The sequence below is a fragment of the Vitis vinifera genome, chromosome 13, assembly GCF_030704535.1.
Source record: "Vitis vinifera cultivar Pinot Noir 40024 chromosome 13, ASM3070453v1".
NCBI lineage: Eukaryota > Viridiplantae > Streptophyta > Magnoliopsida > Vitales > Vitaceae > Vitis > Vitis vinifera.
In genome coordinates, this window is record NC_081817.1 from 18,367,909 (window position 1) to 18,381,119 (window position 13,211).

Genomic DNA, 13,211 nt, shown 5'->3' on the forward strand with positions numbered 1-13,211 from the left:
TAACATACCATTAGGATATTCTTAATTTGTGTGAAACAATAAAAAAAATATCACCATGCACCCATTTTGACTCAATTGCTTTGGACAACTCATGAGTTTTTTTTTTTTTTTTAAATAAAAAAAACCCTTGTCTTTTAAAAGGAAAAAGAATCCATAAGCCTAAGTTTGAACATCATATTAATGAGATGAACAAGGTTTTGAAACATTAAAATTTTACAAATTTGTTGAAGTGTGCCCAAACTACCTCTCATAGGAACAACAGTAGAATGACATAAAGAAAACTAGGACTGTTTCACAAAATCGAAGGAATATCTTTGTGGGAAGAGAATAAAGAGAACAAAGAGGATGCACATATTCAAAATTTGTGGCTGAGCTATTTAAACCTTTCATTGATACTGGTTGAGCTTCTCTCTGTATTCGTAGGGTGTGTCCCCTCCTCTTTTGGCACTTTTTAATGCATGTTCTTGTTGTCTATCAAAAAAAAAATATATTGGTTGATCTTCTTAAGATTGACTCTTAACAGTTTTTCTCCATTCTTAATTTATAATCAAAAGACTGGCTGAGCTATTTCTTTGTTCTTATTGAGTTTTGAGATGAACCCACATGTGTTTGTCACTCATGGAAGGTGTGCAGATGACAAACCTTATGTGCCAGCCTTCTAGGTGTCCTGGGAGAAAACCAAAAAGCTTAGGTATTCACTTCACTCCGCTGGAGGTGCCTAAAGTATACTGTAGAAAGCTTGAAGGAGAACCAGCTCATCAGCTTATGAGTCAATTATTTGGCTGTCATTCAAACAAATCACTAATTAATAATGTACCCAAAATACTATCATTGTTATGAAATAAATTTGTGGCTAGGATAGGCTGATAGGTGCTAGAAAGAGACTGCTTGGGAAGAATACCAATCAGCATTAGTAAGGCATCTATTGGAAAAAGACATGACTTCAAACTCTTTTTTTAATAATTTCCAATAAACAAAGATGAGTTTTATGTTTGTTGAAATACTCAAACCTCCAAGCTTGTGATATAAAATCAAAACACAAATTCAAAAACTAATTTGCATGGGAATTCAAGTAATTAGAACAGAGCATTAGCACCAGTTTGTGACAGCAATTTTGCATAGACTCTTTCTAATGAGAGTTTGTAGGGGACATGACCATATGTTCTTCACAAAATTTGATCTTAAGATTCTTCTCCAATCAAACTTCTCAGACAAAGGATGGCTTTCAATTCATTGTTAATCAACATGATCATTTGAAGATGTAGCAAGGTATCTACTTACTTCAACCAAATCACCAACTCTAAAGAATAAAGGGAAAAGAACTTATTTACTCTCCTTCCTTTAACCTTTTTCTTTGTCCCATTCACAACAATGGTATTTTGCTTACACAAGTCACTTGATTTTGCGCACACAACATTTCAGTTGAATTACCAACGAATAAAGGAAGATTGGAGAGGCTTTAACGCCCTTCTTTGGAATAAAACTATTCTTTGTTAAATATTCCAATTTCTTTTCCCTGGGTTTGTGAGACCCACTTTTTGATTTCCCCATAATAACTATGAGAATCCAAGGTCTGTAACCAGTTTCAGACCAATTTCTTTTGTTTTTCTTGTTTCTACTTGAGATTCTCCCTCTCTTTCCTTACAAAGAAACCATGGAAGTTGTTGCAGAGGTTGTTCTCCTTGTTTCCCTTGAAGTGTTGTTTAGAAAATTGGCCTCTTCTGATGTCCTCAAGTTTGCACCCCAAGAGCATGTCTAGACCCAACTCAAAAAATGGGAGAAAAAATTGTTAGAGATTAATGAAGTGTTGAATGATGCAGAGGAGAAGCAGATCACCAAGCAGTCCGTGAAAGCATGGTTGGGTGATCTCAGGGATTTGGCTTATGATATGGAGAAAATCTTGGACGAATTCTCCTATGAAGCTTTACGAAAAAAGTTGATAGTTGAAGGCAATAGGAGCAAGGTACGCAAGTTCATCCCTATTAAGGCTATGCGTAATGTTATGATGGGGTCCAAGATTAAGGACATCACTACTCGATTAGAAGCTATTTATGCCCAAAAGGCTGAGCCTGGTTTGGACAAGGTGGCTGATATAACCCAGTCTACTTGGGAAAGGCCACTCACTACATCACTGGTATACGAACCTTGGGTTTATGGCAGGGATGTTGATAAACAGATTATCATTGATATGCTGCCTAGGGATGAACCCATTCAAACCAATGTTTCTGTAATTTCCATTGTGGCCATGGGTGGTATGGGCAAGACCACATTAGCAAGGTTGGTGTACGATGATGCTGAGACAACCAAGCATTTTAACGTAAAAGCCTGGGCTTCTGTATCAGATTAGTTTGATGTAGTGAGAATAACCAAGACAATCCTCAGATCAGTCACTTGTTCAAGTGATGATTTGCTAGACTTCAATCAAATTCAAGATAGATTGAAAGAGGAACTGAAGGGGAAAAAATTTCTTTTGGTTATAGATGATATATGGAACGAGAATTATGATGATTGAAATTGCTTGCGGTCCCCTTTATGGTCAGAAGCACCATGAAGCAAAATCATAATTACTACACGGAGTAAAAATGTTGCAAATATGATGGGAGGAAATAAAAACTTTTATGAGCTAAAACATTTGTCTGATGATGATTGTTGGTTGGTGTTTCAGAAACATGCTTTTGAAAATAGAAATATCAATGAGCATCCAAATTTGGCATTGATTGGTAGGGAAATTGTAAAGATGTGTGGAGGCTTGCCTTCGGCAGCAAAAGCACTTAGAGGTCTTCTACGCCATGAAGAAAGAGAAGATAAGTGGAATATTATACTGACTAGCAAAATATGGAATTTTCCAGGTGATAAATGTGGTATTCTTCCAGCATTAAGATTAAGTTATAATCATCTCCCTTATCCTCTCAAGAGATGTTACAATTACTGTGCGATATTTCCGAAAGACTGAATTTGACAAGAGAGAACTAATTCACTTATGGATGGCAGAGAGTCTAATTCAACAATCAGAATGTTATGAGAAACAAATTGAAATTGAAGATTTAGGCCATGACTACTTTCAAGAATTGTTATCTCCATCATTTTTTCAACCATCAAGTAGATTTGTTGCTGGAGAAATATGTTTTTCTTTGGAAGAGACTTTGGAAGAAAATCAAAACAAACTATTTCTAAAAAGGTTTGTCATTCATCATTAATTTGTAGTGAACATGATGTCTTCAAAAAATTTGAGGTCTTTCACAAGATGGAGTATTTACATACATTTATCCCATTACCAATTGATGTATCATGGGGTAGTTATTGGTTAAACAATAAGGTACTTAAGGAAGTAATGCCCAAGCTAAGACATCTAAGGGTGCTTTTGTTGAGAGGTTACAAAATAAGAGAGATACCAACTTCAATTGGTGATTCGAAATATCTTAGGTATCTTAATTTATCCCGAGCCAGAGTTGAATGGTTACCTAAATCAATAGGTAACTTTTATAACTTAGAGACATTAGTATTATCAAATTGTGAGAGGCTTATTAGATTGCCTTTGAGCACTGAGAACCTAAATAATCTTCAACACCTTGATGTAACTGATACATATCTAGAAGAAATGCCTCCACCAATTTGCAAATTAAAAAGCTTAGAAGTATTGTCTAATTTTATTGTGGGTAAAGACAATGGTCTGAATGTAAAGGAGTTAAGGAATATGCCCCATCTTCAATGGGGACTTTGCATTTCAAAGTTGGAAAATGTAGCAAATGTTCAAGATGCAAGGAATACTAGTCTAAACAAGAAGCTCAAGCTTGAAGAATTGATGATAGAGTGGAATGCTGGATTAGATGATTCACACAATGCAAGGAATCAAATAAATGTACTTGACTCTTTACAACCACACTTCAATTTGAACAAACTAAAAATTGAGTATTATAGTGGTCTAGAATTACCCTGTTGGATAGGAGATGTTTCATTCTCTTAGATGATGGATATAAATCTAGTGAATTGCAAAAATTGCACATCTTTGTCGTGTTTGGGGTGGTAACCCATGCTTAAACACTTAGGGATTGAAGGATTGGATGAAATAAAAATGGTGGGTAGAGAGTTTTATGGAGAAACTTGTCTTCCCAATAAGCCATTCCCGTCCTTGGAGTCTCTATGTTTTTTGAATATGCCACAATGAGAAGATTGGGAAAGTCCATTTTTATCAGAGCCATATCCTCGTCTCCTTTACCTTTCAATCCGAAACTGCCTCAAATTAATTAAGAAATTACCCACTTACCTACCTTCCCTGGTACATCTCTTTCTGAATTAGGGATACAAGATTGCAATGAGGCGGTACTAAGAAGTAGATTGGAATTGCCTTCACTCACCAAGTTAAGAATTCATTCTATGCTAGGACACCAAATTACATGATTGTCGGGGCTTCAAGTTTTAGAAATTTATAAGCATGATGAATTGACGTGTTTGTGGGAAAATGGATTTGATGGTATTTAACCATTGCAAACTAGCAGCTGTCTCGAGCTTGTATCTTTGGGAGAGACAGAAAAGCACGAACTGCCTAACAAGCTTCAATCTTTGCAAATAGAGTGGTGTATTAACCTAGAGAAGCTTCCAAATGAACTGCACAGGCTAACATGCCTTGGAGAGTTGACAATCGGTGGTTGTCCAAAGCTAGTGTCATTTCCAAATTTGGGTTTCCCGCCAATGCTTAGACATCTTGATATATTTTATTGTGAAGGTTTAAGATGTCTACCTGATTAGATGATGCTGATGAAGGATGGTAGCAATAATAGTAGCGACATGTGTCTCCTTGAATACATGAAAATAAAAAAGTGTCTATCTCTCATTTGCTTTCTAGAAGGGCAGTTACCCACCACCCTTAAGCAACTACACATATCCGATTGTGAGAATCTAAAGTCTCTCACGGAAGGAATGATGCACCGCAATTCCATTGGCATAAACAACTTGGAATACTTAAGCATACGAATATGTCCATCTCTCATTGGTTTTCCAGAAGGTGAGTTACCCACCACACTCAAGGAACTCAAGATATAGAGGTGTGAAAAACTAGGGTCTCTACCAGGGGGAATGATGCACCATGATTCCAACACCACCATCGCCACCAGTGGTGATGTTCATGTCTTGAACATTTGGGAATGTCCATCTCTCATATTCTTCCCCATAAGCAAGTTTCCTTCCACCCTTAAGAAACTTGAGATTAGGGATTGTGCACGACTGGAGTCGATTTCAGAGAAGATGTTTCACTTCAATAATAGTTCACTAGAATGTTTGGTGATCTCGAGGTATCCATATCTCAAAATCATACCAGATTGCCTTCACAAACTCAGAGAATTGGATATTTATAATTGTGAGAATGTGGAGCTGCTACCTCATCAGCTGCAAAACCTCACTGCTCTTACATCACTTACTATTTCTCATTGTGAGAATATCAAGACGTCTCTATTCCAATGGGGCCTTGCCACACTTACCTCTCTTAAACACCTCACCATTGCTCGCATATTTCCACAAGTTGCCTCCTTTTCAGAAGGTCAAAGACTACCACTTCTTCCTACAAACCTCATTTATATTTCCATTAAAGATTTCCAGAATCTGAAATCCCTGTCCTCCCTAGCTCTCCAAATCCTCACCTCACTTGAAAAGCTATGGATCCAATGCTGCCCTAAGCTTCAATCATTTTGCCCAAGGGAAGGGCTGCCTGACACCCTTTCACAACTATATATCAGAGACTGCCCACTCCTAAAACAAAGGTGCTAAAAAAGGAGAGGACAAGATTGGCCCAAAATCGCCCACATCCCCTATGTGAAAATAGATAATGAAAGTCATCTTTGATCAATAGCAAGTTAAGAGATTGCAGAACATAGCAGAACATAGAAGCAAACACCATTCACCCATCTCCCATCTTCACATTAAACAAGGTATGCCTATTTTTTCTCTTTCAATTTCTCATATACATTATACTAGTTTCCCCTATTAATTATCTGTAAGTTTCTTACTCAAATTTTTGTTGAAAATTTACCAGGAAGTGGCTTTTGAAATGGCTCAGGATTGATATTTTCTCTTCAATCTGCCACAATTCTATGTAAGCACCAATGTTTTTGTCTCTCCAAATTCTATTATCAAAATTTTATCCATAAACTCCATTCTTATGTAGTTCTCAGTTTTCCTTTTCCTTTGTTCTTTTTAGTTCTTTGTGAGCATTGAAGTTGATGATGTGATACTTACAACTATAAAAGGAAAAGAGAGGATTTATTCCATTTAAGAACACGTGGAATATTTGGCAATGGCTACTGATTAGCAGTGTCTTCTTCAGTTCCTCGTGAGTATCATCAATTGTACTATTCAATTACATTTTTTTAATATAATTTTCTGATTTCCAGACTAGAGTGCATGGTGACATAAACAGAACTAGAAAGAAATGCAATTTATCAAAATTAAATAGTTTTGCTAACTAAATGACATTATCAATTCCCTTGTGCAGCCATGACGTTTAAGTTGAACATATTAGATGTCATGTTAGATACTATCCAATGTTTTGTCATCTGGATATCAATTTTTTACATTTATGATTTAGGTTCTCAAAGAGGATGGAACTTGGGTATTATATCAAAGACTTCAAAGTATGGAGTGAATGCAGCCAATTCTAGTTGTCCCTTGTTGTTCCTTTTTTTACTATATTTGAGTGTGAACTGGAGACAAAGAATAACCCAACAAGACTATGGTGAGTGACTCTCGATTATGTATTTTGTTTATTTATATTTATATTTCTATTTTAATGACTATTTTTCTCGAGTTTTCTTCTTGTCCACGGGATGCTCATTCCCAACATGCAATTTTTCCTCTTTCTCTCCTTAATACTACTTTCTATTTCTCACACATATATTATTGCAATTTGTTGCCATTTTACTTGGCTACTTGTGAACAGTAATAATAAGTCCTATAGTTTTATGTACTAAATTGTTTACATTGATGATGCAGGTGTCAAAAGGATGGGTCCAAAGATCACAAGAGGTAAATGTGGTATTTTTATTGTGTTGGCAGACTAGAATTTTCCTCCTATATCAAAGCCTTAAAAAACATAGAGTGAATGTTTCAAGGATCACTGGCACTTTATTACTAAATTTTAGTGCAACAAAAAGATGATAAAGTACAACCTAGCAAGAATGTGGTGCATGACTTTAATTTATATAGTTGATCTATATATTTTTGTATTCTAAGGACCATCTTCTTAAAATTTTCTTCTTTTATGACTTGTGATAGATTTTTTAGTGCTTTAGAGAGGTTCACAGAATCAAGATTTAATTTGCATCTTTAATCAACAAAAGCTTTTTTTCCTGCCATCTTGGGGAAGCTGCTTATAGAATAAGGTTGCATGGTCTTATGTATCATTCAAAAGTTGAGAACCATCCGGTGCCTGAAACTCTTGTCTTTCACAAGAACCGGTTTCATAATAGCCTAATTAATCTCGTCTTTATGACTGGTTGGAGATATCATTTGATTTCTGAAAAAATGTAAGCTACTATCATATTTACATACGCCTAGTTATACATATGTGAGCTAAAAAAAAATGGCTTTGCTTGTAGTTCCTCAAGTTTTTAATTTGATAAAATCGTGTCTCTTCTTTTGAATTTTGTAGGTCTTATAGGTGCATGTCCCGAGTGCCATAGTATAAGTATTTTTCTTCTTGTTGAATGGAATTTGGGTTTTATATTTGGAGGCTCAAAGTTTAGTGAATGTGGCAAATGCCTGTTGTCACTTGTTATTTTTGTTTCTATTGTTGATGTTGAGAGTGTAGAATGAGGATAAACAACAACATAGCAAGATCATGGTATGTTACAAATTTTATTTTACATTTTTATTGGTTTTTTTAGATTCCTATTTTTATTGACTTTTTTTTTTTCCTTTAAATTTTCTATGTTTGTGACTTGAGTTGTTCCCTAAGCACTTGCTACAAAGAGGATTTTGGCACTGAAATTATCCTTAGACATTGCTTAGTTCAACTGTCTTCAGTAGACATGAACCTTTTTTTTGTGCTAACTTGGAAAAGTTGCTAATAAGACTGAAAAGTCACACATCTCTTAGAGAGTTGAGAATCACACATTTCTTTGGGTTCTTTCTGAGGATTGGTTTGCCATCCATGACATGAAGTCTTGTGCTCAGTTGTTGTGATGGTTTGAAATTGCTCTCTGATGGAACTATGACCTATATAAACAACTGCTTCTATTTGTTTTACATTGATGAATTGCTTATCTTTGTGCATTATTTTGCGGAAAGGATTTTTATGAGCACTACCTTTTTTTTTTATATATATATTTCGTTTTATATTGATGCATTTCATATTACTCCTTTTAGGTGGATGCGCAATGCTAATCTAGCTTTCCCCCTTTTGGATGTCCTTTTAACCATGGTTAGGATTCATTAAAAATGACTTTAATCATACCTATAATTTTTTTTAAGGTCAGTTATAACTTATACAAATTAACCTTATTATGTAACTCGAAATGCTTATTTTTAAACCAATATATTTCTACTGGCAATTTATGTGTTTTTCACTACATTTTTTCCCAACAATGAGGAAGAGAGACAATTTTCTTGGTAGCATACTATGATTCACAGAGTATAAACTCTTGCAGATTGAAAGAGAGACAATTTACATATCATTCAACAGTGATCGGTAAGCATTCTTATATGTTTACAACTTCTTCATTTGTATGGTTTGCCTTTTATGGCATTTACTCTCTTGTTACTCACATAAAAAAAAAATACCTAATTTACCTTTCAAATATAAAATGCAGTTATGCAGGAAGGCCACAAATTGAATATGATAAAATGGGAAATGTGTTTCGAGACAATTTTATGTTCTTGCATTATAAGGTTTAGTAATTGTATTTAGTTTTATAATAAACAACCATCTATTGACTTTGGATTTGGAATTTAACGCTAATGAGTGTTTACTTATTTTTAATACCTTTTTTAGGAATCTAGTTAATGAGATTTTGCCGACAAAAAACCAGAGGTTTGTTAACTCTCCTACTATTAGAGACTAGTTCTCTTGCATAAATTTCAAGCAAAATTATAACCCTCTTCATTGATAGTCTTTTATATTGGAATTAAACATATTGGTGTCTTTGAATTATTTAAATATTGGAAACCAATTAAGAAGTCATGCAATGGCAATGTGAATCTTGATATACATACAAATAAGATCCATTATGTTATTTTTCTTGCTAAAGAATCAAAACAGATGCTTTTGATTTGGACTGTTTCAGACTTCATATCTTTTGTTTCACTTATGATACTGCCATCAGTTTGTGAATTGGGAATGTCATTAAGAACTTTGGAGCTTAACCATCTGGCCTTTTTCAGTTCCTTAAAGATTGGTAATAATGCAAGGATCAATTCTTTTCTCAAAGTGGCTTATGGTCGCATTGGCAGATGTGAAATTATCAGTGACTGTTCATTGTAAAGAAATCTTGTTACTGTGGCAGGAGAATAGATTGCAACATAATCTCAAAATTTTGGGGGACTTTGGTATCAACACCTTTCTGGAACTCAGATTTCTAAATGAAATAATGCAAGACATCAACACATTCTCAGAACTCTTTAAGCTTTCCAAATGTGATGTTGGTGTCTTAATGAGAGGCTAACTTTCTTCAATGTTGCTAAAATTGTTGTCCATATATCCTATATGGGAGTCCACCCATGGACAAGAAATGCATGTTGGTCTATCTTCGACTTTCACTATTTCACACCCTATTGCCTGAAGTTGCATTACCTGCCATAATTAAACATTTTTTTATTTATCATTATGACAAACTCTTGAATTACCCTCCTCAAGCATCTGGCCTCACCTCAGGCTTTTGGAATTATCTAGTTGATCACCAGACAACCTTCCAACTACCCTAAGGACTTGGTACAAAGTAGACTCAATGCAAGTGATTCAGAGTTACCCCTACCTAATCCATCTCGATGTGTTTGGTAAAATGAGGTCCATCAGATTTTATGGCCATTATCTCATGGTAGTGGATGTTTTGAACCAGAGTCTAAAACGAAGTCATCACTGCAGGTTATGGCCATTATCCCATTGCAACAGATGTTTTGCACTAGAGTTTAAAACCAAGTCATTGATAAAGTCCATAGTGATGTCATTGATTTTATTCTAAACCCATCAAAAACAATATGAGATTCACTTTGATTTCAAGTTATGCAAGATCTATATGAGCTCAAATGTTTTGAGACTTGATTGATGAATATCATGTGTGGACTCGCATTTTTCACATGCATCCCCACTCAATCGACGAGACTCGCTTTTATTTGTGAAAAATTACTTTTGGAAAAGTCGAAGTCGCCACTTATTTTATTTTATTTTAAAGGGAAAATAAAACAAGAAATAAAACCCTAAAAAAATGACTCCATAGTTTTTGGAAAAGAGCGTTTTTGAAAAACCCGAGTCTAGGTTCGGGGATCAGGTTACCCATTAGGAAAGTACCTCTAAAAGGTAGCACCCCTCTAGGCCTTATAAAGGTCTCTACTGACTAAGTTGAGGAAGATGAGGCAATTAATTGATTAATTGAAGATACCTAGGTAGACTAAGGTGATTTCAAAAAATAGCATGCCAAACAAGAAAGTCTGACCATAAGAGAGAGTCAAAGTGCATACCTGAACGGCTTCTCAAGCGCCATAAAAAAGCATCAAAGGTTAGTTTGAAAATATGACACATAACATACATTTTTATCAAAGACGATCAAACAATCAAATAAATATCAAGACAATCAAGCATGACACCAAACAAAGGCATGGTACACAGAGACATGGATATTCATGGAATTTTGAAAATGGGATGATGAAGAACGTACGTGGACAATGAGTTGAGCGCTAAAGTGAGGAACAAGGTTAGCTCAATAATAGATGTAAAATAATCTCATGTACCATAAAAAAGGAGGCACAATCGATCATATATCAAGCAAACAATATCGAAGAGAATATCATGAATGTTGGGCCCCCACCAAAGCCTTAATTAATTTTGCATGAATTGGTTCAGTGAATTCCGTTGCTTGGAATCATGAAGTTTCTTCATGCTTACTTAAAAATGAAAATCAAGAAAATCATTTGAAAACAGTGAAAATGCATACCAGAGGAAAACTTGGCAGCAACGAGTTTGTTAAAATCTAGATCTTACTGCTTAAGGAAGGACTGAGGACGATTCTTTAAAGTAAGAATTATTTGGATGAAAATGATTTTGAGAACACAATTTAAAATACGTAAAAACACGAGGATAACAAGAGGGTGCAAGAGGAAGAGGGTAATGTGCACCAGAATGGTCGTGCTAGAGTGGGGCTTGGGGGTCTAGCTATGACTACGTGTCTGGTGATTGTAGGTGCTGCTATTATTCTCTCTAAATTTTTCCATTCCTACTCTCTTGCACGCATTCAAATACCTTACATCACTGCATTTTAGAGCCTTTTCTAATTCCTTGAAATCTCCTACATTCGAACTTACTTCCAAGAGCTTTGGCATTAATTCCTCGTATGAATCTCTGAAATTTGCTGAGAAATTTGTTCTTTTTGGACTTCCATTTCTGATAGTTGAAGAACTGAAGGCTGAAGAATCATATCCAATTGGATTCAGCTTGAGAGGGTAACCATAGGTCGTGGTCAAAAATGAAGTTGATTTCCTTTTCCTCAGACCTTTCTGTATGTCCATGTTCATCTGTTAGCAGCATGACTTCCTCCTTAGGCTTGTGGTGCAGGGAATTGCCTAAGTCCTCTACATGCAATTGAGCCATCAGCGAGCTGTTAATTTTTCAGCTCATGATATAAGTGAACGTTAAACTATTGAAGATATACTAGTCCTTCCACGTCAACACATCGATCCGCTTGAAGTCGCCCAATTTCTTTGGCAAATCTCCATTTTTTTTATGTCTCAAACTATAATTCAGTTTCTTTACTTCTTCTACCTCAGAACAAAACTTACAAATCAGAATTCTCCAACTGCAATTTTATATTAGGATTCTTCAACTTTCCTACTTTGTTCTCTGAATCAAGTTTGGACATCACCACCTGTTTCAATTTTTGGAGACCAATTTCAGATCCAAAGGTAGGGCTTTCTATCCCTCTTGTAATTGAGAGTGCAAATTCTGCAGATTCTACAATTCTCCTAGCATCTGCTTCTGGTTTTCCTCAAGCTCCTGGACAAGGGTTTCATAGTAACACTCCATCTGGTCCATTTTTCTTGCAAGGCTTTCCCATTCAGCTTTAGACCCATCAAACTCTCTCTTTGAAGTTCAAAGAATTTGTCTTTTATTGTATTGGTAGCATCTAGAGAATCAGGTACAATAGAAACTAGGCCAGATACACTAAACAATGAAGAAAATCTTTAGGTTGATATAATTCAGCATCAAACCCAATTCCTGATACAAATTGTTGTCTTTCTCTCATCTCCTTTATGTTTGCAGTTTCTGATGGTAAGGCATTGAACATAGAAATTGCTTGTCCAATTCTTTGTTTGAGGTCCTTAGTTTGAAACTCTCGTCTTTTCCTCCATATTTAAAAGTCCTTTTAGCAATCTCAGCTGTGAATCTTCAAATCTATGATCCTAATCTGTCCGGATAATTTCCTTCCTAGCGAATTCGGGAATTGACTTAGAATTTCTAAGATGTTCAAGGTCCTCCTTGAGTTTTGAACACTCTAATTTCAGTACAGAAACCTCTTCTACAAAACCTCTCCTGAAGCAATCTCAACAAGAAGTTGTTCAGCGAACTTTTGTGTTTCAACACCTATTTCATCAACATGACTTTATAGAGAGCTTACCTCCAGCTTAAGCTCAATAATAGAAGACTCTACAACTTCCGAGCTTCTTCTAATCCTATTATTCTCTTCATAAGCAATTGCCCAGTCATTATTCGCAGAATAATCTGGACTCCATCCATGGACCCAATCATTGCTTCCCTGTGCCAAAAACCTCTGATCTGATGGGTCCCCTTTCTCCGTCTGAGGGCTTTGAATGTAGGAAAGTCCATTTAAATCACCAGAGATTATGCTTTTAAGGCTATCGATTTCATGTGTGCTGGAGGTATCATGCTGTTCAGCACATAAACTTTCTGATGTATTCAATGAGCCATCAAATCCAATAGTTGAGTCAAAATATTCATCATTTAATCCTCCATCTTCTTCGAGTGAAGGAAGCTCCGTTAATTCTGGTTTGAATCT

At 35.6% G+C, this 13,211-nt stretch overlaps 1 pseudogene; it reads left to right on the forward strand.

Moving 5' to 3' along the window:
* Positions 1-1,624: 1,624 nt before the first annotated feature.
* Positions 1,625-2,953, forward strand: LOC132254904 (putative disease resistance protein RGA3; annotated as a pseudogene).
* The last annotated feature ends 10,258 nt before the right edge of the window (positions 2,954-13,211 follow it).